The following is a 22,833-nucleotide window of genomic DNA, read 5'->3' as shown; positions in this document are numbered from 1 at the left end:
GTGGCCCCTGCACACAGTATTATGTCCCATAGTGACCCCTGCACACAGTATTATGTCCCATAGTGGACCCTGCACACAGTATTATCCCCCATAGTGGCCCCTGCACACAGTATTATGTCCCATAGTGGACCCTGCACACAGTATTATGTCCCATAGTGGCCCCTGCACACAGTATTATGTCCCATAGTGGCCACTGCACACAGTATTATCCCCCATAGTGGCCCCTGCACACAGTATTATGCCCCATAGTGGCCCCTGCACACAGTATTATGTCCCATAGTGGCCCCTGCACACAGTATTATGTCCCATAGTGGCCCCTGCACACAGTATTATGTCCCATAGTGGCCCCTGCACACAGTATTATGTCCCATAGTGGCCCCTGCACACAGTATTATCCCCCATAGTGGCCCCTGCACACAGTATTATGTCCCATAGTGGGCCCTGCACACAGTATTATGTCCTATAGTGGCCCCTGCACACAGTATTATGTCCCATAGTGGCCCCTGCACACAGTATTATCCCCCATAGTGGCCCCTGCACACAGTATTATGTCCCATAGTGGACCCTGCACACAGTATTATCCCCCATAGTGGCCCCTGCACACAGTATTATGTCCCATAGTGGCTCCTGCACACAGTATTATGTCCCAATAGTGGCCCCTGCACACAGTATTATGTCCCATAGTGGCCCCTGCACACAGTATTATCCCCCATAGTGGCCCCTGCACACCATATTATGTCCCATAGTGGCCCCCTGCACACAGTATTATGTCCTATAGTGGCCCCTGCACACAGTATTATGTCCCCATAGTGGCCCCTGCACACAGTATTATGTCCCATAGTGGACCCTGCACACAGTATTATCCCCCATAGTGGCCCCTGCACACAGTATTATGTCCCATAGTGGACCCTGCACACAGTATTATCCCCCATAGTGGCCCCTGCACACAGTATTATGTCCCATAGTGGACTCTGCACACAGTATTATGTCCCATAGTGGCCCCTGCACACAGTATTATCCCCCATAGTGGCCCCTGCACACAGTATTATGTCCCATAGTGGCCCCTGCACACAGTATTATCCCCCATAGTGGCCCCTGCACACAGTATTATACCCCATAGTGGCCCCTGCACACAGTATTATATCCCATAGTGGCCCCTGCACACAGTATTATCCCCCATAGTGGCCCCTGCACACAGTATTATGTCCCATAGTGGACCCTGCACACAGTATTATCCCCCATAGTGGCCCCTGCACACAGTATTATGTCCCATAGTGGCCCCTGCACACAGTATTATGTCCCATAGTGGCCCCTGCACACAGTATTATGTCCCATAGTGGCCCCTGCACACAGTATTATGTCCCATAGTGGCCCCCTGCACACAGTATTATGTCCCATAGTGCCCCTGCACACAGTATTATGTCCCATAGTGGCCCCTGCACACAGTATTATCCCCCATAGTGTCCCCTGCACACAGTATTATGTCCCATAGTGGACCCTGCACACAGTATTATGTCCCATAGTGGCCCCTGCACACAGTATTATGTCCTATAGTGGCCCCTGCACACAGTATTATGTCCCATAGTGGCCCCTGCACACAGTATTATGTCCCATAGTGGCCCCTGCACACAGTATTATCCCCCATAGTGGCCCCTGCACACAGTATTATGTCCCATAGTGGACCCTGCACACAGTATTATGTCCATAGTGGCCCCTGCACACAGTATTATCCCCCATAGTGGCCCCTGCACACAGTATTATGTCCCATAGTGGACCCTGCACACAGTATTATCCCCCCATAGTGGCCCCTGCACACAGTATTATATCCCATAGTGGCCCCTGCACACAGTATTATCCCCCATAGTGGCCAATGTACACAGTATTATGTCCCATAGTGGCCCCTGCACACAGAATTATGCCCCATAGTGGCCCCTGCACACAGTATTATGTCCCATAGTGGCCCCTGCACACAGTATTATCCCCCATAGTGGCCAATGTACACAGTATTATGCCCCATAGTGGCCCCTGCACACAGTATTATGCCCCATAGTGGCCCCTGCACACAGTATTATGCCCCATAGTGGCCCCTTCACACAGTATTATCCCCCATAGTGGCCCCTGCACACAGTATTATGCCCCACAGTGACCCCTGTACACAGTATTATGTCCCATAGTGGCCCCTGCACACAGTATTATGTCCCATAGTGGCCCCTGCACACAGTATTATGTCCCATAGTGGCCCCTGCACACAGTATTATGCCCTATAGTGGCCCCTGCACACAGTATTATCCCCCATAGTGACCCCTGCACACAGTATTATGTCCCATAGTGGCCCCTGCACACAGTATTATGTCCCATAGTGGCCCCTGCACACAGTATTATGCCCCATAGTGGCCCCTGTACACAGTATTATACCCCATAGTGTCTCCTGCACACAGTATTATGTCCCATAGTTGCCCCTGCACACAGTATTATCCCCCATAGTGACCCCTGCACACAGTATTGTGTCCCATAGTGGCCCCTGCACAAAGTATTATACCCCATAGTGGCCCCTGCACACAGTATTATCCCCCATAGTGACTCCTGTACACAGTATTATGTCCCATAGTGGACCCTGCACACAGTATTATGTCCCATAGTGGCCCCTGCACACAGTATTATGTCCCATAGTGGCCCCTGCACACAGTATTATGCCCCATAGTGGCCCCTGTACACAGTATTATACCCCATAGTGTCTCCTGCACACAGTATTATGTCCCATAGTGGCCCCTGCACACAGTATTATCCCCCATAGTGGTCCCTGCACACAGTATTATACCCCATAGTGGCCCCTCCACACAGTATTATGTCCCATAGTGGCCCCTGCACACAGTATTATGTCCCATAGTGGCCCCTGCACACAGTATTATGTCTCATAGTGACCCCTGCACACAGTATTATGTCCCATAGTGGCCCCTGCACACAGTATTATGCCCTATAGTGGCCCCTGCACACAGTATTATCCCCCATAGTGACCCCTACACACAGTATTATGTCCCATAGTGGCCCCTGCACACAGTATTATCCTCCATAGTGGCCCCTGCACACAGTATTATGCCCCATAGTGACTCCTGTACACAGTATTATGTCTCATAGTGACCCCTGCACACAGTATTATGTCCCATAGTGGCCCCTGCACACAGTATTATGCCCTATAGTGGCCCCTGCACACAGTATTATCCCCCATAGTGACCCCTACACACAGTATTATGTCCCATAGTGGCCCCTGCACACAGTATTATCCTCCATAGTGGCCCCTGCACACAGTATTATGCCCCATAGTGGCCCCTGCACACAGTATTATGTCTCATAGTGACCCCTGCACACAGTATTATGTCCCATAGTGGCCCCTGCACACAGTATTATCCCCCATAGTGGCCCCTGCACACAGTATTATCCCCCATAGTGGCCCCTGCACACAGTATTATCCCCCATAGTGGCCCCTGCACACAGTGTAATGTCCCATAGTGGCCCCTGCACACAGTATTATGCCCCATAATGGCCCCTGCACACAGTATTATGCCCCATAGTGGCCCCTGCACACAGTATTATCCACCATAGTGACCCCTGTACACAGTATTATGTCCCATAGTGGCCCCTGCACACAGTATTATGCCCCATAGTGGCCCCTGCACACAGTATTATATCCCATAGTGGCCCCTGCACACAGTATTATCCCCCATAGTGGCCCCTGTACACAGTATTATGTCCCATAGTGGCCCCTGCACACAGTATTATGCCCCATAGTGGCCCCTGTACACAGTATTATGTCCCATAGTGGCCCCTGCACACAGTATTATTCCCCATAGTGGCCCCTGCACACAGTATTATCCCCCATAGTGGCCCCTGCACACAGTATTATCCACCATAGTGACCCCTGTACACAGTATTATGTCCCATAGTGGCCCCTGCACACAGTATTATGCCCCATAGTGGCCCCTGCACACAGTATTATGTCCCATAATGGCCCCTGCACACAGTATTATGTCCCATAATGGCCCCTGCACACAGTATTATGTCCCATAATGGCCCCTGCACACAGTATTATGTCCCATAGTGGCCCCTGCACACAGAATTTTGTCCCATAGTGGCCCCTGCACACAGTATTATGCCCCATAGTGGCCCCTGCACACAGTATTATGTCCCATAATGGCCCCTGCACACAGTATTATGTCCCATAGTGGCCCCTGCACACAGTATTATGCCCCATAGTGGCCCCTGCACACAGTATTATCCCCCATAGTGGCCCCTGCACACAGTATTATGTCCCATAGTGGACCCCGCACACAGTATTATCCCCCATAGTGGCCCCTGCACACAGTATTATGTCCCATAGTGGCCCCTGCACACAGTATTATGTCCCATAGTGGCCCCTGCACACAGTATTATTCCCCATAGTGGCCCCTGCACACAGTATTATCCCCCATAGTGGCCCCTGCACACAGTATTATGTCCCATAGTGGCTCCTGTACACAGTATTATGTCCCATAGTGACCCCTGCACACAGTATTATGTCCCATAGTGACCCCTGCACACACTATTATGTCCCATAGTGGCCCCTGCACACAGTATTATGTCCCATAGTAGCCCCTACACACAGTATTATCCCCCATAGTAGCCCCTACACACAGTATTATCCACCATAGTGGCCCCTGCACACAGTATTATCCACCATAGTGACCCCTGCACACAGTATTATCCCCCATAGTGGCTCCTGCACACAGTATTATGTCCCATAATGGCCCCTGCACACAGTATTATGTCCCATAATGGCCCCTGCACACAGTATTATGTCCCATAATGGCCCCTGCACACAGTATTATGTCCCATAATGGCCCCTGCACACAGTATTATGTCCCATAATGGCCCCTGCACACAGTATTATGTCCCATAGTGGCCCCTGCACACAGTATTATGTCCCATAATGGCCCCTGCACACAGTATTATGTCCCATAATGGCCCCTGCACACAGTATTATGTCCCATAATGGCCCCTGCACACAGTATTATGTCCCATAGTGGCCCCTGCACACAGTATTATCCCCCATAATGGCCCCTGCACACAGTATTATGTCCCATAGTGGCCCCTGCACACAGTATTATGTCCCATAATGGCCCCTGCACACAGTATTATGTCCCATAGTGGCCCCTGCACACAGTATTATGCCCCATAGTGGCCCCTGCACACAGTATTATGTCCCATAGTGGCCCCTGCACACAGTATTATGTCCCATAGTGACCCCTGCACACAGTATTATGTCCCATAATGGCCCCTGCACACAGTATTATGTCCCATAATGGCCCCTGCACACAGTATTATGTCCCATAGTGGCCCCTGCACACAGTATTATGCCCCATAGTGGCCCCTGCACACAGTATTATGTCCCATAGTGGCCCCTGCACACAGTATTATCCCCCATAGTGGCCCCTGCACACAGTATTATGCCCCATAGTGGCCCCTGCACACAGTATTATGTCCCATAGTGACCCCTGCACACAGTATTATGTCCCATAATGGCCCCTGCACACAGTATTATGTCCCATAATGGCCCCTGCACACAGTATTATGTCCCATAGTGGCCCCTGCACACAGTATTATGTCCCATAATGGCCCCTGCACACAGTATTATGCCCCATAGTGGCCCCTGCACACAGTATTATGTCCCATAATGGCCCCTGCACACAGTATTATGTCCCATAGTGGCCCCTGCACACAGTATTATGCCCCATAGTGGCCCCTGCACACAGTATTATCCCCCATAGTGGCCCCTGCACACAGTATTATGTCCCATAGTGGCCCCCGCACAGAGTATTATCCCCCATAGTGGCCCCTGCACACAGTATTATGTCCCATAGTGGCCCCTGCACACAGTATTATGTCCCATAGTGGCCCCTGCACACAGTATTATGCCCCATAGTGGCCCCTGCACACAGTATTATCCCCCATAGTGGCCCCTGCACACAGTATTATGTCCCATAGTGGCTCCTGTACACAGTATTATGTCCCATAGTGACCCCTGCACACAGTGTTATGTCCCATAGTGACCCCTGCACACACTATTATGTCCCATAGTGGCCCCTGCACACAGTATTATGTCCCATAGTAGCCCCTACACACAGTATTATCCCCCATAGTAGCCCCTACACACAGTATTATCCACCATAGTGGCCCCTGCACACAGTATTATCCACCATAGTGGCTCCTGCACACAGTATTATGTCCCATAATGGCCCCTGCACACAGTATTATGTCCCATAGTGGCCCCTGCACACAGTATTATGTCCCATAATGGCCCCTGCACACAGTATTACGTCCCATAATGGCCCCTGCACACAGTATTATGTCCCATAATGGCCCCTGCACACAGTATTATGTCCCATAGTGGCCCCTGCACACAGTATTATCCCCCATAATGGCCCCTGCACACAGTATTATGTCCCATAATGGCCCCTGCACACAGTATTATGCCCCATAGTGGCCCCTGCACACAGTATTATGTCCCATAGTGGCCCCTGCACACAGTATTATGTCCCATAGTGACCCCTGCACACAGTATTATGCCCCATAGTGGCCCCTGCACACAGTATTATGTCCCATAGTGGCCCCTGCACACAGTATTATGTCCCATAGTGGCCCCTGCACACAGTATTATGTCCCATAGTGGCCCCTGCACACAGTATTATGTCCCATAGTGACCCCTGCACACAGTATTATGTCCCATAGTGACCCCTGCACACAGTATTATCCCCCATAGTGGCCCCTGCACACAGTATTATGCCCCATAGTGGCCCCTGCACACAGTATTATCCCCCATAGTGACCCCTGCACACAGTATTATGTCCCATAGTGGCACCTGTACACAGTATTATGTCCCATAATGGCCCCTGCACACAGTATTATGTCCCATAATGGCCCCTGCACACAGTATTATGTCCCATAGTGGCCCATGCACACAGTATTATGTCCCATAGTGGCCCCTGCACACAGTATTATGTCCCATAGTGGCCCCTGCACACAGTATTATGTCCCATAGTGGCCCCTGCACACAGTATTATGTCCCATAGTGGCTCCTGCACACAGTATTATCCCCCATAGTGGCCCCTGCACACAGTATTATGTCCCATAGTGGCTCCTGCACACAGTATTATCCCCCATAGTGGCCCCTGCACACAGTATTATACCCCATAGTGGCCCCTGCACACAGTATTATCCCCCATAGTGGCCCCTGCACACAGTATTATGTCCCATAGTGGCTCCTGCACACAGTATTATGTCCCATAGTGGCCCCTGCGCACAGTATTATGTCCCATAGTGACCCCTGCACACAGTATTATGTCCCATAGTGACCCCTGCACACAGTATTATGTCCCATAGTGACCCCTGCACACAGTATTATGCCCCATAGTGGCCGCTGCACACAGTATTATGTCCCATAGTGGCCCCTGCACACAGTATTAAACCCCATAGTGGCCCCTGCACACAGTATTATGTCCCATAGTGGCCCCTGCGCACAGTATTATGTCCCATAGTGACCCCTGCACACAGTATTATGTCCCATAGTGACCCCTGCACACACTATTATGTCCCATAGTGGCCCCTGCACACAGTATTATGCCCCATAGTGGCCCCTGCACACAGTATTATCCCCCATAGTGGCCCCTGTACACAGTATTATCCACCATAGTGGCCCCTGCACACAGTATTATGTCCCATAGTGGCCCCTGCACACAGTATTATGTCCCATAATGGCCCCTGCACACAGTATTATGTCCCATAGTGGCCCCTGCACACAGTATTATGTCCCATAGTGGCCCCTGCACACAGTATTATCCCCCATAGTGGCCCCTGCACACAGTATTATGTCCCATAATGGCCCCTGCACACAGTATTATGTCCCATAATGGCCCCTGCACACAGTATTATGTCCCATAGTGGCCCCTGCACACAGTATTATGCCCCATAGTGGCCCCTGCACACAGTATTATGTCCCATAGTGGCCCCTGCACACAGTATTATCCCCCATAGTGGCCCCTGCACACAGTATTATGTCCCATAATGGCCCCTGCACACAGTATTATGTCCCAGTAGAACATTTATTATATTGTGGGGTCTTTTCAGACCCCAGAGCATAATGATCGGAGACCCAGGGTGAGGATACATACATAAAAAACTCTGTAACTCACCTCTCCCAGACTCCGGCACACTCTCTGCTACTTTCAGCCATTTTCATTGTTGACCAGACATCACCAGGCTGGCTTCGTGACCTATAATGATGCCGGCCCTGCCCACATGACATCTGGGACTGCTGGAGTGAAGGAGAGGTAAGTAACAGTGGTTTTTATGTTCCCTCACCTCCTCTGGTAGAGCCTGATGATAACAGTGTGTTGGGGTTCGCGGGCCCGTGGGCTTACATACTGATCCCAGTGGGGATCGGTAAGTAAATTGGGCTCATTATCTACTGGGGTTACACCAGCAGATAACATCCTATTATACAAACATCAGGGGCTCGCCAGGCCCCCTAACATCCCGGGCCCTGTATCAGCCGCTACCCCGGTATATTACACAACTGTAATTAAAAATGGAGTAAGCAGGTCTATTAGGGAAGAGGAAGTAAACCCAACTACGATATAGTGTATGCTTATAGGTCCACCAAACACAGAGACCCCCGCCCCCCGCACCTCACCTTTAGGAACACTTCGTCTTCAGCCATTGGGGTCAGCTTTCATTGGAGATGAATCTTTCCATTTGTTTTATCGTACCATAATCGGATTCTGCACCTAGTATAATATCAGACGGCTTATATAAGGTTAATGGGATTATTATAGTCACAATTATAGGTCTTATCTCATTAAAGTCTCGGCGTGTCGCGGCCCGACTCAGGATATCGCCGGTTCGGCTTCTTCTGGGGCATGTCGACGTGTCACATCATGAATATTGTATAATACATAACATAAAGGATCCTCCCATTATTACACATTCAATAACTGCAATAAAACATTGCGGCACCCAAATACCTACAATGAACACGAACCATCCTGACCTTACAAAGCTCGTACAACGTCCAGCGTTACCTTCCCATCGGATCTCCAATATCTCGTAGAATGGATAATAATAATTAATAAAATTGGCCTGATGAAGGGTCAGAAGGTCACATGATCAATACCAACCAATCACATCCAATGAGGCTGCTAGCTCCCCGCTACTACTGAGGGTCATGTGATCGTGTCTCACCAATCGGGCCCTTGAGCTATCAGCTGTATATACACTCACCGGCCACTTTATTAGGTACACCTGTCCAACTGCTCGTTAACACTTAATTTCTAATCAGCCAATCACATGGCGGCAACTCAGTGCATTTAGGCATGTAGACCTGGTCAAGACAATCTCCTGCAGTTCAAACCGAGCATCAGTATGGGGGGGAAGAAAGGTGATTTGAGTGCCTTTGAACGTGGCATGGTTGTTGGTGCCAGAAGGGCTGGTCTGAGTATTTCAGAAACTGCTGATCTACTGGGATTTTCACGCACAACCATCTCTAGGGTTTACAGAGAATGGTCCGAAAAAGAAAAAACATCCAGTGAGCGGCAGTTCTGTGGGCGGAAATGCGTTGTTGATGCCAGAGGTCAGAGGAGAATGGCCAGACTGGTTCGAGCTGATAGAAAGGCAACAGTGACTCAAATAGCCACCCGTTACAACCAAGGTAGCCAGAAGAGCATCTCTGAACGCCGCACAGTACGTCCAACTTTGAGGCTACAGATGGGCTACAGCAGCAGAAGACCACACCGGGTGCCACTCCTTTCAGCTAAGAACAGGAAACTGAGGCTACAATTTGCACAAGCTCATCGAAATTGGACAATTGAAGATTGGAAAAACGTTGGCTGGTCTGATGAGTCTCGATTTCTGCTGCGACATTCGGATGGTAGGGTCAGAATTTGGCGTCAACAACATGAAAGCATGGATCCATCCTGCCTTGTATCGGTAACGGTTCAGGCTGGTGGTGGTGGTGTCATGGTGTGGGGAATATTTTCTTGGCACTCTTTGGGCCCCTTGGTACCAATTGAGCATCGTTGCAACGCCAAAGCCTACCTGAGTATTGTTGCTGACCATGTCCATCCCTTTATGACCACAATGTACCCAACATCTGATGGCTACTTTCAGCAGGATAATGCAATGCCATGTCATAAAGCTGGAATCATCTCGGACTGGTTTCTTGAACATGACAATGAGTTCACTGTACTCCAATGGCCTCCACAGTCACCAGATCTCAATCCAATAGAGGAGCATCTTTGGGATGTGGTGGAACGGGAGATTCGCATCATGGATGTGCAGCCGACAAATCTGCGACTGCAACTGTGTGATGCCATCATGTCAATATGGACCAAAATCTCTGAGGAATGCTTCCTGCACCTTGTTGTATCTATGCCACGAAGAATGGAGGCAGTTCTGAAGGCAAAAGGGGGTCCAACCCGTTACTAGCATGGTGTACCTAATAAAGTGGCCGGTGAGTGTATACCAGGATAGATGGACAGGACGGACTCGCTGCGACTGGTCCAGCAAGTTCTATTGGTTATTATCAGATTATGAGAATTGATGAGGTCGGGTAGGAGCAGCCATGGTTGTCATTTACTATATATGTCCTATGGAGGCAGCAATGTATTTTACAGTCGCTTTGTACTGGGAAAGGGGAGATTTGTTATGTACTGTCATGATGTGACCCGTCTACGTGCCCCAGAGGAGGCCCAATGGGCAAATCCTTGGGTCAGGCAGCAGTAAGGAGCCGGAGACTGGAACAAGTCACAATACTCAAGCAAAGGCTGAACTCCATCATGGGTAGAAATAGGTAGAAAACAAGATGGCGTCACATCGGTACAGAGCGGTCATCTTTGTTAAAGGCGATTCCTAGGATGAACACTGCAGCCTCCAGTGGTGAGGAGAGGAAGTGCAACACAATAGTGAGAGAAACAGCGGCCACTGGTGGTGGATTAACGAAATACACCAGGACTCTGACACCCAGATTTTGGATGTTATACCTCTGACCCAGGAAGCCTGGTGTATAAGGAGCAAAGTGCTAGCCCTAGTGGCAAATTGTGAATATATACAATCTACACATCGAATTTGTAATCCCAAATTCTTAACCTTGAGCGAGGTCAGTCTGGCCAAAAATGATTGGTAATAGCTTAATGATAATTTCTATAATGGATACATGTTTCAAGGGGTTAATTTCCTCCAACTTCAATGCGGAGAATGACATGAACCCTGAGATTGTCTCCGTCTCCGGATCAGTCATCACTAGAATAATAATACATAAGACATTAGTACAGCAGATACAAAGACGTCTAGATACAAGACTAGGACTTTCTAGATGGGAGCTGTAGGGGACACCATTGGTAATGTCTATGGTGCTGTATGTGCGGAGCTGTAGGTGACACCATTGGTGATGTCTATGGTGCTGTATGTGCGGAGCTGTAGGTGACAACATTGGTAATGTCTATGGTGCTGTATGTGCGGAGCTGTAGGTGACACCATTGGTGATGTCTATGGTGCTGTATGTGCGGAGCTGTAGGTGACAACATTGGTAATGTCTATGGTGCTGTATGTGCGGAGCTGTAGGTGACAACATTGTTAATGTCTATGGTGCTGTATGTGCGGAGCTGTAGGTGACACCATTGGTAATGTCTATGGTGCTGTATGTGCGGAGCTGTAGGTGACAACATTGTTAATGTCTATGGTGCTGTATGTGCGGAGCTGTAGGTGACACCATTGGTAATGTCTATGGTGCTGTATGTGCGGAGCTGTAGGGGACACCATTGGTAATGTCTATGGTGCTGTATGTGCGGAGCTGTAGGTGACACCATTGGTAATGTCTATGGTGCTGTATGTGCGGAGCTGTAGGTGACACCATTGGTAATGTCTATGGTGCTGTATGTGCGGAGCTGTAGGTGACACCATTGGTAATGTCTATGGTGCTGTATGTGCGGAGCTGTAGGTGACACCATTGGTAATGTCTATGGTGCTGTATGTGCGGAGCTGTAGGTGACACCATTGGTAATGTCTATGGTGCTGTATGTGCGGAGCTGTAGGTGACAACATTGGTGATGTCTATGGTGCTGTATGTGCGGAGCTGTAGGTGACAACATTGGTGATGTCTATGGTGCTGTATGTGCGGAGCTGTAGGGGACACCATTGGTGATGTCTATGGTGCTGTATGTGCGGAGCTGTAGGTGACAACATTGGTAATGTCTATGGTGCTGTATGTGCGGAGCTGTAGGTGACAACATTGTTAATGTCTATGGTGCTGTATGTGCGGAGCTGTAGGTGACACCATTGGTAATGTCTATGGTGCTGTATGTGCGGAGCTGTAGGTGACACCATTGGTGATGTCTATGGTGCTGTATGTGCGGAGCTGTAGGTGACACCATTGGTAATGTCTATGGTGCTGTATGTGCGGAGCTGTAGGTGACACCATTGGTAATGTCTATGGTGCTGTATGTGCGGAGCTGTAGGTGACAACATTGGTAATGTCTATGGTGCTGTATGTGCGGAGCTGTAGGGGACACCATTGGTGATGTCTATGGTGCTGTATGTGCGGAGCTGTAGGTGACACCATTGGTGATGTCTATGGTGCTGTATGTGCGGAGCTGTAGGTGACACCATTGGTGATGTCTATGGTGCTGTATGTGCGGAGCTGTAGGTGACAACATTGGTAATGTCTATGGTGCTGTATGTGCGGAGCTGTAGGTGACAACATTGTTAATGTCTATGGTGCTGTATGTGCGGAGCTGTAGGTGACACCATTGGTAATGTCTATGGTGCTGTATGTGCGGAGCTGTAGGGGACACCATTGGTAATGTCTATGGTGCTGTATGTGCGGAGCTGTAGGTGACAACATTGTTAATGTCTATGGTGCTGTATGTGCGGAGCTGTAGGTGACACCATTGGTAATGTCTATGGTGCTGTATGTGCGGAGCTGTAGGGGACACCATTGGTAATGTCTATGGTGCTGTATGTGCGGAGCTGTAGGTGACACCATTGGTAATGTCTATGGTGCTGTATGTGCGGAGCTGTAGGTGACACCATTGGTAATGTCTATGGTGCTGTATGTGCGGAGCTGTAGGTGACACCATTGGTAATGTCTATGGTGCTGTATGTGCGGAGCTGTAGGTGACACCATTGGTAATGTCTATGGTGCTGTATGTGCGGAGCTGTAGGTGACACCATTGGTAATGTCTATGGTGCTGTATGTGCGGAGCTGTAGGTGACACCATTGGTAATGTCTATGGTGCTGTATGTGCGGAGCTGTAGGTGACAACATTGGTGATGTCTATGGTGCTGTATGTGCGGAGCTGTAGGTGACACCATTGGTAATGTCTATGGTGCTGTATGTGCGGAGCTGTAGGTGACAACATTGGTGATGTCTATGGTGCTGTATGTGCGGAGCTGTAGGTGACACCATTGGTGATGTCTATGGTGCTGTATGTGCGGAGCTGTAGGTGACAACATTGGTAATGTCTATGGTGCTGTATGTGCGGAGCTGTAGGTGACACCATTGGTGATGTCTATGGTGCTGTATGTGCGGAGCTGTAGGGGACACCATTGGTAATGTCTATGGTGCTGTATGTGCGGAGCTGTAGGTGACACCATTGGTGATGTCTATGGTGCTGTATGTGCGGAGCTGTAGGTGACAACATTGGTGATGTCTATGGTGCTGTATGTGCGGAGCTGTAGGTGACACCATTGGTGATGTCTATGGTGCTGTATGTGCGGAGCTGTAGGGGACACCATTGGTAATGTCTATGGTGCTGTATGTGCGGAGCGCTTATAGGATGGCTGCTGTCACGTGTCAGATATTTATAAGGTCACAGTAAGAGGTCAGCGGTGGTTCAGTATGTGGAAACCATTTTATTGACGTTCTCACACCTTTGTTTATCTTCAGATCTGAACGTTCAGCACAGATCACCTTGTAAACGGCGGATAAACTAACTTTACAAGAACATATAGCTGCTCGGGGGAGAAGGAGACTGACAATTATATGTACAAGGCCTCTAAATTCTACAAAATAAGATATTTCCTTCCTGATCTTCATGGTCTTCAAGTGAAAACACGTCAAGGGATCAACAAACTCCGGAACTGCAGCTTTTACTTTCAGATAAATCACAATGCCGGGGTCAAAGATAAAACAGCACAAATACATCGGAGCCCGGGGGATGGGCCAAGGAGCCACAAGACACTGGAGACTGTGACACCAGATGAATAGAATGGAATGGATATCAGGGAATGTCCCTGGAGCCACCAAGCTATTCGCCTCCAGGGACAATGAGTCAGGGGCCACCAGGGACTGATACAATAAACCACTGGACACTCTGCACCGTAGCATCAAATGACCAAGCTGCAAGGATTGTGACAATAAGGGCCACCAGATACTGGTACGAGAAACCGCCAAACAATGGGGACTGTAGCCAGGGCCGGCTCCAGGTTTTTATGGGCCCTTGGGCGACAGAGCCTCAGTGGGCCCCCTTGTAAAGGAGGCGGGGGAAGGCGAGACTCTGTGCGTCGCAGATGAAGCAAATGATGTCATGCAGGAGTGTGGCGTCACCAACGTCATACCTCCCAATTTTTAAAGGGAAGAAAGAGGAGTAAAATGTACTCTGCGCGCCGCGGCAAATTTGGCTCCACCCACTTTTGTTGATTCCACCCATTCTCATGTGCGCCCACACAGTACAATCCTCCTACAGTCACCCGTAAATTATATGCCCCCCTCCATCTCTCCCCCAGTTTCATACACCCTTCCTTTGCCCCCAGTTTCATGTCCCCCCCTCCATCTCTGTCCCCAGTTTCATCACGTTCTCCCCCTTCATCTGCCCACAGTTTCATGTCCCCCGTCTCTGCCCCAGTGTCATGCTGTTCTCTCCCCACCCCTTCATCTGCCCCAGTGTCATGCCGTTCCCCCCTCCCCTTCATTTGCCCCCCAGTTTCATTGGGCCCCCTCCATCTTTGCCCCCAGTTTCATGCCGTTCTCTCCCCACCACCTTCATGTTCTCCAGTGTCATGCCGTTCCCCCCTCCCCTTCATTTGCCCCCCAGTTTCATGGGTCCCCTTCATTATGTTCCACCTTTATATTTAATACAAAACAAACACTTACACTCACCTTCTATCACTCACCTTCCATCGTTCCCCCGACGCTCCTCTCTCCAGTCACATACGCAATTAAAGCCGGAGCTGTGAGTTCAGCTCCTGCTTAGCTGCGGCCCGGCTTGCGTGTGTAGGCGTGATGATGTCATCGCGCCTACACACGCAAGCCGGGCCGGAGCTTTAAAGTAGGAGCTGAACTCACAGCTCCTGCTTTAATCGCGTATGTATTCCAGCTCATCGGCGGACGGACGCCGATGAGCTGAAATCGTGACAGGCAAGTGCCGGGGGGCCCCCAGAGGCTCTGAGGGCCCCGGCACTTGCCCGACTATGCCGTGCGCTGACGCCGGCCCTGACTGTAGCACCGAACAATAAGTGAAGAACTTCAACAACGGTGCAGTTATTATGGAGGTCACCACTGATACAAGGCCCCAATACAAGGTGGCCTCCTCCCTACACATCCTGTAGCTGCATTAGTAGGTCGACCTTCATGGACCTTCATACAGACTGGGGTTGCGCTTAGATAAGTTTTTGGCGGTGGTGGAGACTCTTATGAGAAGTAATTCTTCATTCACTTGACTGGGCCATCCAAAGGTCAACAATCATTATGTCCTTGGTATAGCGATGGAGGATTCTCAGACCCCGGGCACCTTCACCTCTGTAGGTTAGCTAGTGGCAGATAGTTCCATGTCACCGCATCCCTTGCTCATGTGACTTCCTCATCACTGTGCCTGCCTGGGGCCTAAAAGAGAACTTGGCACCGAGAGCCACCATGACTAGTGTCACCACCATCTTGGGCCTACTCCAAACGGCACCATTTCCAAAGCGCTGTATGTTGGGATGTCACATTCCTATAATGGAACAGAGAAACATAAGATGAAACTGTAAAGTTGTCGAAACGGCTGGGGGTCTGGGTGACAGGTGAGGCTTGGGGTCTGGGTGGCAGGTGAGGCTTGGGGTCTGGGTGACAGGTGAGGCTTGGGGTCTGGGTGACAGGTGAGGCTTGGGGTCTGGGTGACAGGTGAGGCTTGGGGTCTGGGTGACAGGTGAGGCTTGGGGTCTGGGTGGCAGGTGAGGCTTGGGGTCTGGGTGACAGGTGAGGCTTGGGGTCTGGGTGACAGGTGAGGCTTGGGGTCTGGGTGACAGGTGAGGCTTGGGGTCTGGGTGGCAGGTGAGGCTTGCGGTCTGGGTGACAGGTGAGTCTTGGGGTCTGGGTGGCAGGTGAGGCTTGGGGTCTGGGTGACAGGTGAGGCTTGGGGTCTGGGTGACAGGTGAGGCTTGGGGTCTGGGTGACAGGTGAGGCTTGGGGTCTGGGTGGCAGGTGAGGCTTGGGGTCTGGGTGACAGGTGAGGCTTGGGGTCTGGGTGGCAGGTGAGGCTTGGGGTCTGGGTGACAGGTGAGGCTTGGGGTCTGGATGGCAGGTGAGGCTTGGGGTCTGGATGGCAGGTGAGGCTTGGGGTCTGGGTGACAGGTGAGGCTTGGGGTCTGGGTGACAGGTGAGGCTTGGGGTTCGGGGTGACAGGTGAGGCTTGGGGTCTGGGTGACAGGTGAGGCTTGGGGTCTGGGTGGCAGGTGAGGCTTGGGGTCTGGGTGGCAGGTGAGGCTTGGGGTCTGGGTGGCAGGTGAGGCTTGGGGTCTGGGTGGCAGGTGAGGCTTGTGGTCTGGGTGACAGGTGAAGCTTGGGGTTCGGGGTGACAGGTAAGGCTTGGGGTCTGGGTGACAGGTGAGGCTTGGGGTCTGGGTGGCAGGTGGGGTCTGGGTGGCAGGTGAGGCTTGGGGTCTGGGTAGCAGGTGAGGCTTGGGGTCTTGGTGACAGGTGAGGCTTGGGGTTTGGGGTGGCAGGTGAGGCTTGGGGTCTGGGTGGCAGGTGAGGCTTGGGGTCTGGGTGGCAGGTGAGGCTTGGGGGCTGAGTGGCAGGTGAGGCTTGGGGGCTTGGTTACAGGTGAGGCTTGGGGTCTGGGTGGCAGGTGAGGCTTGGGGTCTGGGTGACAGGTGAAGCTTGGGGTTCGGGGTGACAGGTAAGGCTTGGGGTCTGGGTGGCAGGTGAGGCTTGGGGTCTGGGTAGCAGGTGAGGCTTGGGGTCTTGGTGACAGGTGAGGCTTTGGGGTGGCAGGTGAGGCTTGGGGTCTGGGTGGCAGGTGAGGCTTGGGGTCTGGGTGGCAGGTGAGGCTTGGGGTCTGGGTGGCAGGTGAGGCTTGGGTTCTGGGTGACAGGTGAGGCTTGGGGTCTGGGTGACAGGTGAGGCTTGGGGTCTGGGTGGCAGGTGAGGCTTGGGGTCTGGGTAGCAGGTGAGGCTTGGGGTCTTGGTGACAGGTGAGGCTTGGGGTCTGGGTGGCAGGTGGGGTCTGGGTGGCAGGTGAGGCTTGGGGTCTGGGTAGCAGGTGAGGCTTGGGGTCTTGGTGACAGGTGAGGCTTGGGGTTTGGGGTGGCAGGTGAGGCTTGGGGGCTTGGTTACAGGTGAGGCTTGTGGTTTGGGGTGGCAGGTGAGGCTTGGGGTCTGGGTGGCAGGTGAGGCTTGGGGTCTGGGTGGCAGGTGAGGCTTGGGGTCTGGGTGGCAGGTGAGGCTTGGGGTCTGGGTGGCAGGTGAGGCTTGGGTTCTGGGTGACAGGTGAGGCTTGGGGTTTGGGGTGGCAGGTGAGGCTTGGGGTCTGGGTGACAGGTGAGGCTTGGGTTCTGGGTGACAGGTGAGGCTTGGGGTCTGGGTGACAGGTGAGGCTTGGGGGCTTCCTCTTATGGGTGGGCTACGTTGTTGGGTTATCACCCTTTACAATATTGGACTCCCACTGTAGTCCGGCTGACATTGGCTTGATTGGCCTTTGCTCCTCCACCAAGCCGTGGTCTTCTCTATTGAGTGTGGAGGTCTATGGTTACGACAGAGTAAAGGTCCATGCCCCGTCATGTTCAGAACTTGTGTCCTGTCAAGTTTTTAAAAACCTTTTGGTGACCTTTTGATGATTCCCCCTGCCATAACCCCAATGAAGTTTGCGAATAGCCTTCCGTTTATTTGTTTTTCTCATTGTGGTTGGTCGTAAAGCCGTTGCGGCCAATAACGTGCGCTTTATAGCATTCTTCTTCCCTATGACTCTACGACCAAGAATGGAGAGATGATAAATGTTTATCTAGACCTTATAAATCACACTCTGGGGTTTAGTTGCCTCCGGTTTTATAAAATCTTACAGTGTGAGTCCAAAGTACCTTGCAATGGAAATGTCAAAATCTTACGTGCATGGGAGGAGGTGCCGAGTGGCTGAGGAGCGGGCGTGATGGGCCTGCTGGGGTCATTGCTATCCTGTGGCCTGTGGGGTTCTCAAGACCCACCAGAGATGTTTCTTAGGGTTCACCAGCTTCATTTTCGGTGTTCTCATTCTACACATTGGGGTAATGGTGACCACCAGGCTTTGGATCATGGTTTGTGGTCCATCTTGGAGAGGAACTCAAGGAACAAACCTGAACAAATCCTCTGGTCATGGCCCAATTACTATGTTGAGTCTTTGGAGGAGCTGAAGACACGGAGTCATGTGATAGACCTTCTCCACACTTACAAGGTTCTATCATGGACACCAACCAAGGTCATTGTGGAGACCAGGAGATACCAGGACTTCCCTACTAACATGGGGCAGTGCAAAATCATTGACCCTACCAGGCAGAAGATAGAAGCGTAGCGCTACGCACCATGCACGAAACATTGGGGCACGTTTACCAACATTGTTGAACTTGGGACCTAAACTACGAATCCCATTCATGTGGCAGCAAAGCGGCGGCGGAAAATGAAGAGTCACAAGAGCGTCACATGAGACAAAGCTTAGGAGCAAAACATGTAGGCAAAGATAAAAAACGTAACGTGCAGATGTAAGGAACAAATATGGCGCAAGCATCAAAACCCCTAAATTATTATGGCACAAACCATCTCAGCACAGGGGGAGATAAATGTAAGTTCAGGAGTTTATACCATTTTATACTTATTTTGCGCAAGAAAATCTGTTTCATAAATGTGCCGTAAAGTGAGACACTGCTAATCCTCGCCCATTATAAATCCCGCCCATGATAGACCACACCCATTATAAATCCCACCCACGATAGACCACACCCATTATAAATCCCACCCACGATAGACCACACCCATTATAAACCACACCCATGATAGACCACGCCCATTATAAACCGTGCCCATGATAGACCACGCCCATTATAAACCGTGCCCATTACAAACCACACCCATGATAGACCACGCCCATTATAAACTACACATATTACAAACCCCTCCCATATCCACACGCTTCCCATTGAAATCAATGGGCTCTGTTTTGAAGCGCCGCGCTCGGACACGTGTATATGAGTCTAAATGAGCGTTGCGCTTACTCCGTGTGAAGGGGCCCGTATACAATGCAGGAACTTCTCCTTATACGTCTTATTTCCATTCCTTCCCTCTAGCCGGGGTTTCGTTATCACATTTATTATTATTATTATCCCCTTCCATGTTTTCCATCTACATATATCTTGTATCTTAGGAGTGACTAGTCCTGCGCTGCCACCTGTTGGTCAGTCAGGTTTGTAGAGTCCTGTGGTGGAGACATCTAGTGGACATCTGTGGTATGACACAGCCTAGTTTTCCATTAAACTAAAAGAAATATATTATACTGTGTGGGATAACTGTGAAGTATATTATACTGTGTGAGGTCACTGTGGAGTATCTTATACTGTGTGGGGTCACTGTGGAGTATATTATACTGAGTGGGAGTCACTATGGAGTATATTATACTGTGTGGGAGTCACTATGGAGTATATTATACTGTGTGGGGTCACTGTGGAGTATATTATACTGTGTGGGGTCACTGTGGAGTATATTATACTGTGTGGGAGTCACTATGGAGTATATTATACTGTGTGGGGTCACTGTGGAGTATATTATACTGAGTGGGGATCACTGTGGAGTATATTATACTGTGTGGGGGTCACTGTGTAGTATATTATACTGAGTGGGGATCACTGTGGAGTATATTATACTGTGTGAGGATTACTGTGGAGTATATTATACTGTGTGAGGTCACTGTGGAGTATATTATACTGTGTGGGGATCACTGTGGAATATATTATACTGTGTGGGGTCACTGTGGAGTATATTATACTGTGTGGGGTCACTGTGGAGTATATTATACTGTGTGGGGGTCACTGTGGAGTATATTATACTGAGTGGGGATCACTGAGAAGTATATAATACTGTGTGGGGGTCACTGTGGAGTTTATTATACTGTGTGGGGTCACTGTGGAGTATATTATACTGTGTGAGGTCACTGTGGAGTATCTTATACTGTGTGGGGTCACTGTGGAGTATATTACACTGTGTGGGAGTCACTATGGAGGATATTATACTGTGTGGGGTCACTGTGGAGTATATTATACTGTGTGGGGCCACTGTGGAGTATATTATACTGTGAGGGGTCACTGTGGAGTATATTATGCTGTGTGGGGTCACTGTGGAGTATATTATACTGTGTGGGAGTCACTATGGAGTATATTATACTGTGTGGGGTCACTGTGGAGTATATTATACTGTGTGGGGTCACTGTGGAGTATATTATACTGTGTGGGAGTCACTATGGAGTATATTATACTGTGTGGGGTCACTGTGGAGTATATTATACTGAGTGGGGATCACTGTGGAGTATATTATACTGTGTGGGGGTCACTGTGTAGTATATTATACTGAGTGGGGATCACTGTGGAGTATATTATACTGTGTGAGGATTACTGTGGAGTATATTATACTGTGTGAGGTCACTGTGGAGTATATTATACTGTGTGGGGATCACTGTGGAATATATTATACTGTGTGGGGTCACTGTGGAGTATATTATACTGTGTGGGGTCACTGTGGAGTATATTATACTGTGTGGGGGTCACTGTGGAGTATATTATACTGAGTGGGGATCACTGAGGAGTATATAATACTGTGTGGGGGTCACTGTGGAGTTTATTATACTGTGTGGGGTCACTGTGGAGTATATTATACTGTGTGAGGTCACTGTGGAGTATCTTATACTGTGTGGGGTCACTGTGGAGTATATTACACTGTGTGGGAGTCACTATGGAGTATATTATACTGTGTGGGGTCACTGTGGAGTATATTATACTGAGTGGGGATCACTGTGGAGTTTATTATACTGAGTGGGGGGGTCACTGTGGAGTATATTATACTGTGTGGGGTCACTGTGGAGTATTTTATACTGAGTGGGGGTCACTGTGGAGTTTATTATACTGAGTGGGGGGGTCACTGTGGAGTAAATTATACTGTGTGGGGTAACTGTGGAGTATATTATACTGTGTGGGGTCACTGTGGAGTATATTATACTGTGTGGGGCCACTGTGGAGTATATTATACTGTGAGGGGTCACTGTGGAGTATATTATGCTGTGTGGGGTCACTGTGGAGTATATTATACTGTGTGGGGTCACTGTGGAATATATTATACTGTGTGGGGTCACTGTGGAGTATATTATACTGTGTGGGGACACTGTGGAGTATATTATACTGTGTGGAGGTCACTGTGGAGTATATTATGCTGTGTATGGATCACTGTGGAGTATATTATACGGTGTGGGGATCACTGTGGAGTATATTATACTGTGTGGGAATCACTGTGGAGTATATTATACTGAGTGGGGATCACTGAAGAGTATATAATACTGTGTGGGGGTCACTGTGGAGTTTATTATACTGTGTGGGGTCACTGTGGAGTATATTATACTGTGTGAGGTCACTGTGGAGTATATTATACTGTGTGGGGTCACTGTGGAGTATATTATACTGTGTGGGAGTCACTATGGAGTATATTATACTGTGTGGGGTCACTGTGGAGTATACTATACTGAGTGGGGATCACTGTGGAGTATATTATACTGTGTGTGGAGGTCACTGTGCAGTATTTTATACTGAGTGGGGGTCACTGTGGAATAAATTATACTGTGTGGGGTCACTGTGGAGTATATTATACTGTGTGGGGTCACTGTGGAGTATATTATACTGTGTGGAGGTCACTGTGGAGTATATTATACTGTGTGGGGATCACTGTGGAGTATATTATACTGTGTGGGGGTCACTGTGCAGTATATTATACTGTGTGGGGATCACTGTGGAGTATATTTTACTGTGTGGGGATCACTGTTGAGTATATTTTACTGTGTGGGGATCACTGTGGAATAAATTTTACTGTGTGGGGATCACTGTGGAGTATATTATACTGTGGGGATCACTGTGGAGTATATTTTACTGTGTGGGGATCACTGTGGAGTATATTTTACTGTGTGGGGATCACTGTGGAGTATATTTTACTGTGTGGTGATCACTGTGGAGTATATTTTACTGTGTGGGGATCACTGTGGAGTATATTTTAATGTGTGGGGAACACTGTGGAGTATATTATACTGTGTGGGGATCACTGTGGAGTATATTATACTGTGTGGGGATCAATGTGGAGTATATTATACTGTGTGGGGATCACTGTGGAGTATATTATACTGTGTGGGGATCACTGTGGAGTATATTTTACTTTGTGGGGATCACTGTGGAGTATATTATACTGTGTGGGGTCACTGTGGTGTATATTATACTGTGTGGGGATCACTGTGGAGTATATTATACTGTGTGGGGCCACTGTGGAGTATATTATACTGT

This window comes from Leptodactylus fuscus, chromosome 10 (genome assembly GCF_031893055.1).
Source record: "Leptodactylus fuscus isolate aLepFus1 chromosome 10, aLepFus1.hap2, whole genome shotgun sequence".
Classification (NCBI taxonomy): Eukaryota; Metazoa; Chordata; class Amphibia; order Anura; family Leptodactylidae; genus Leptodactylus; species Leptodactylus fuscus.
This window is presented reverse-complemented; position numbering follows the sequence as displayed.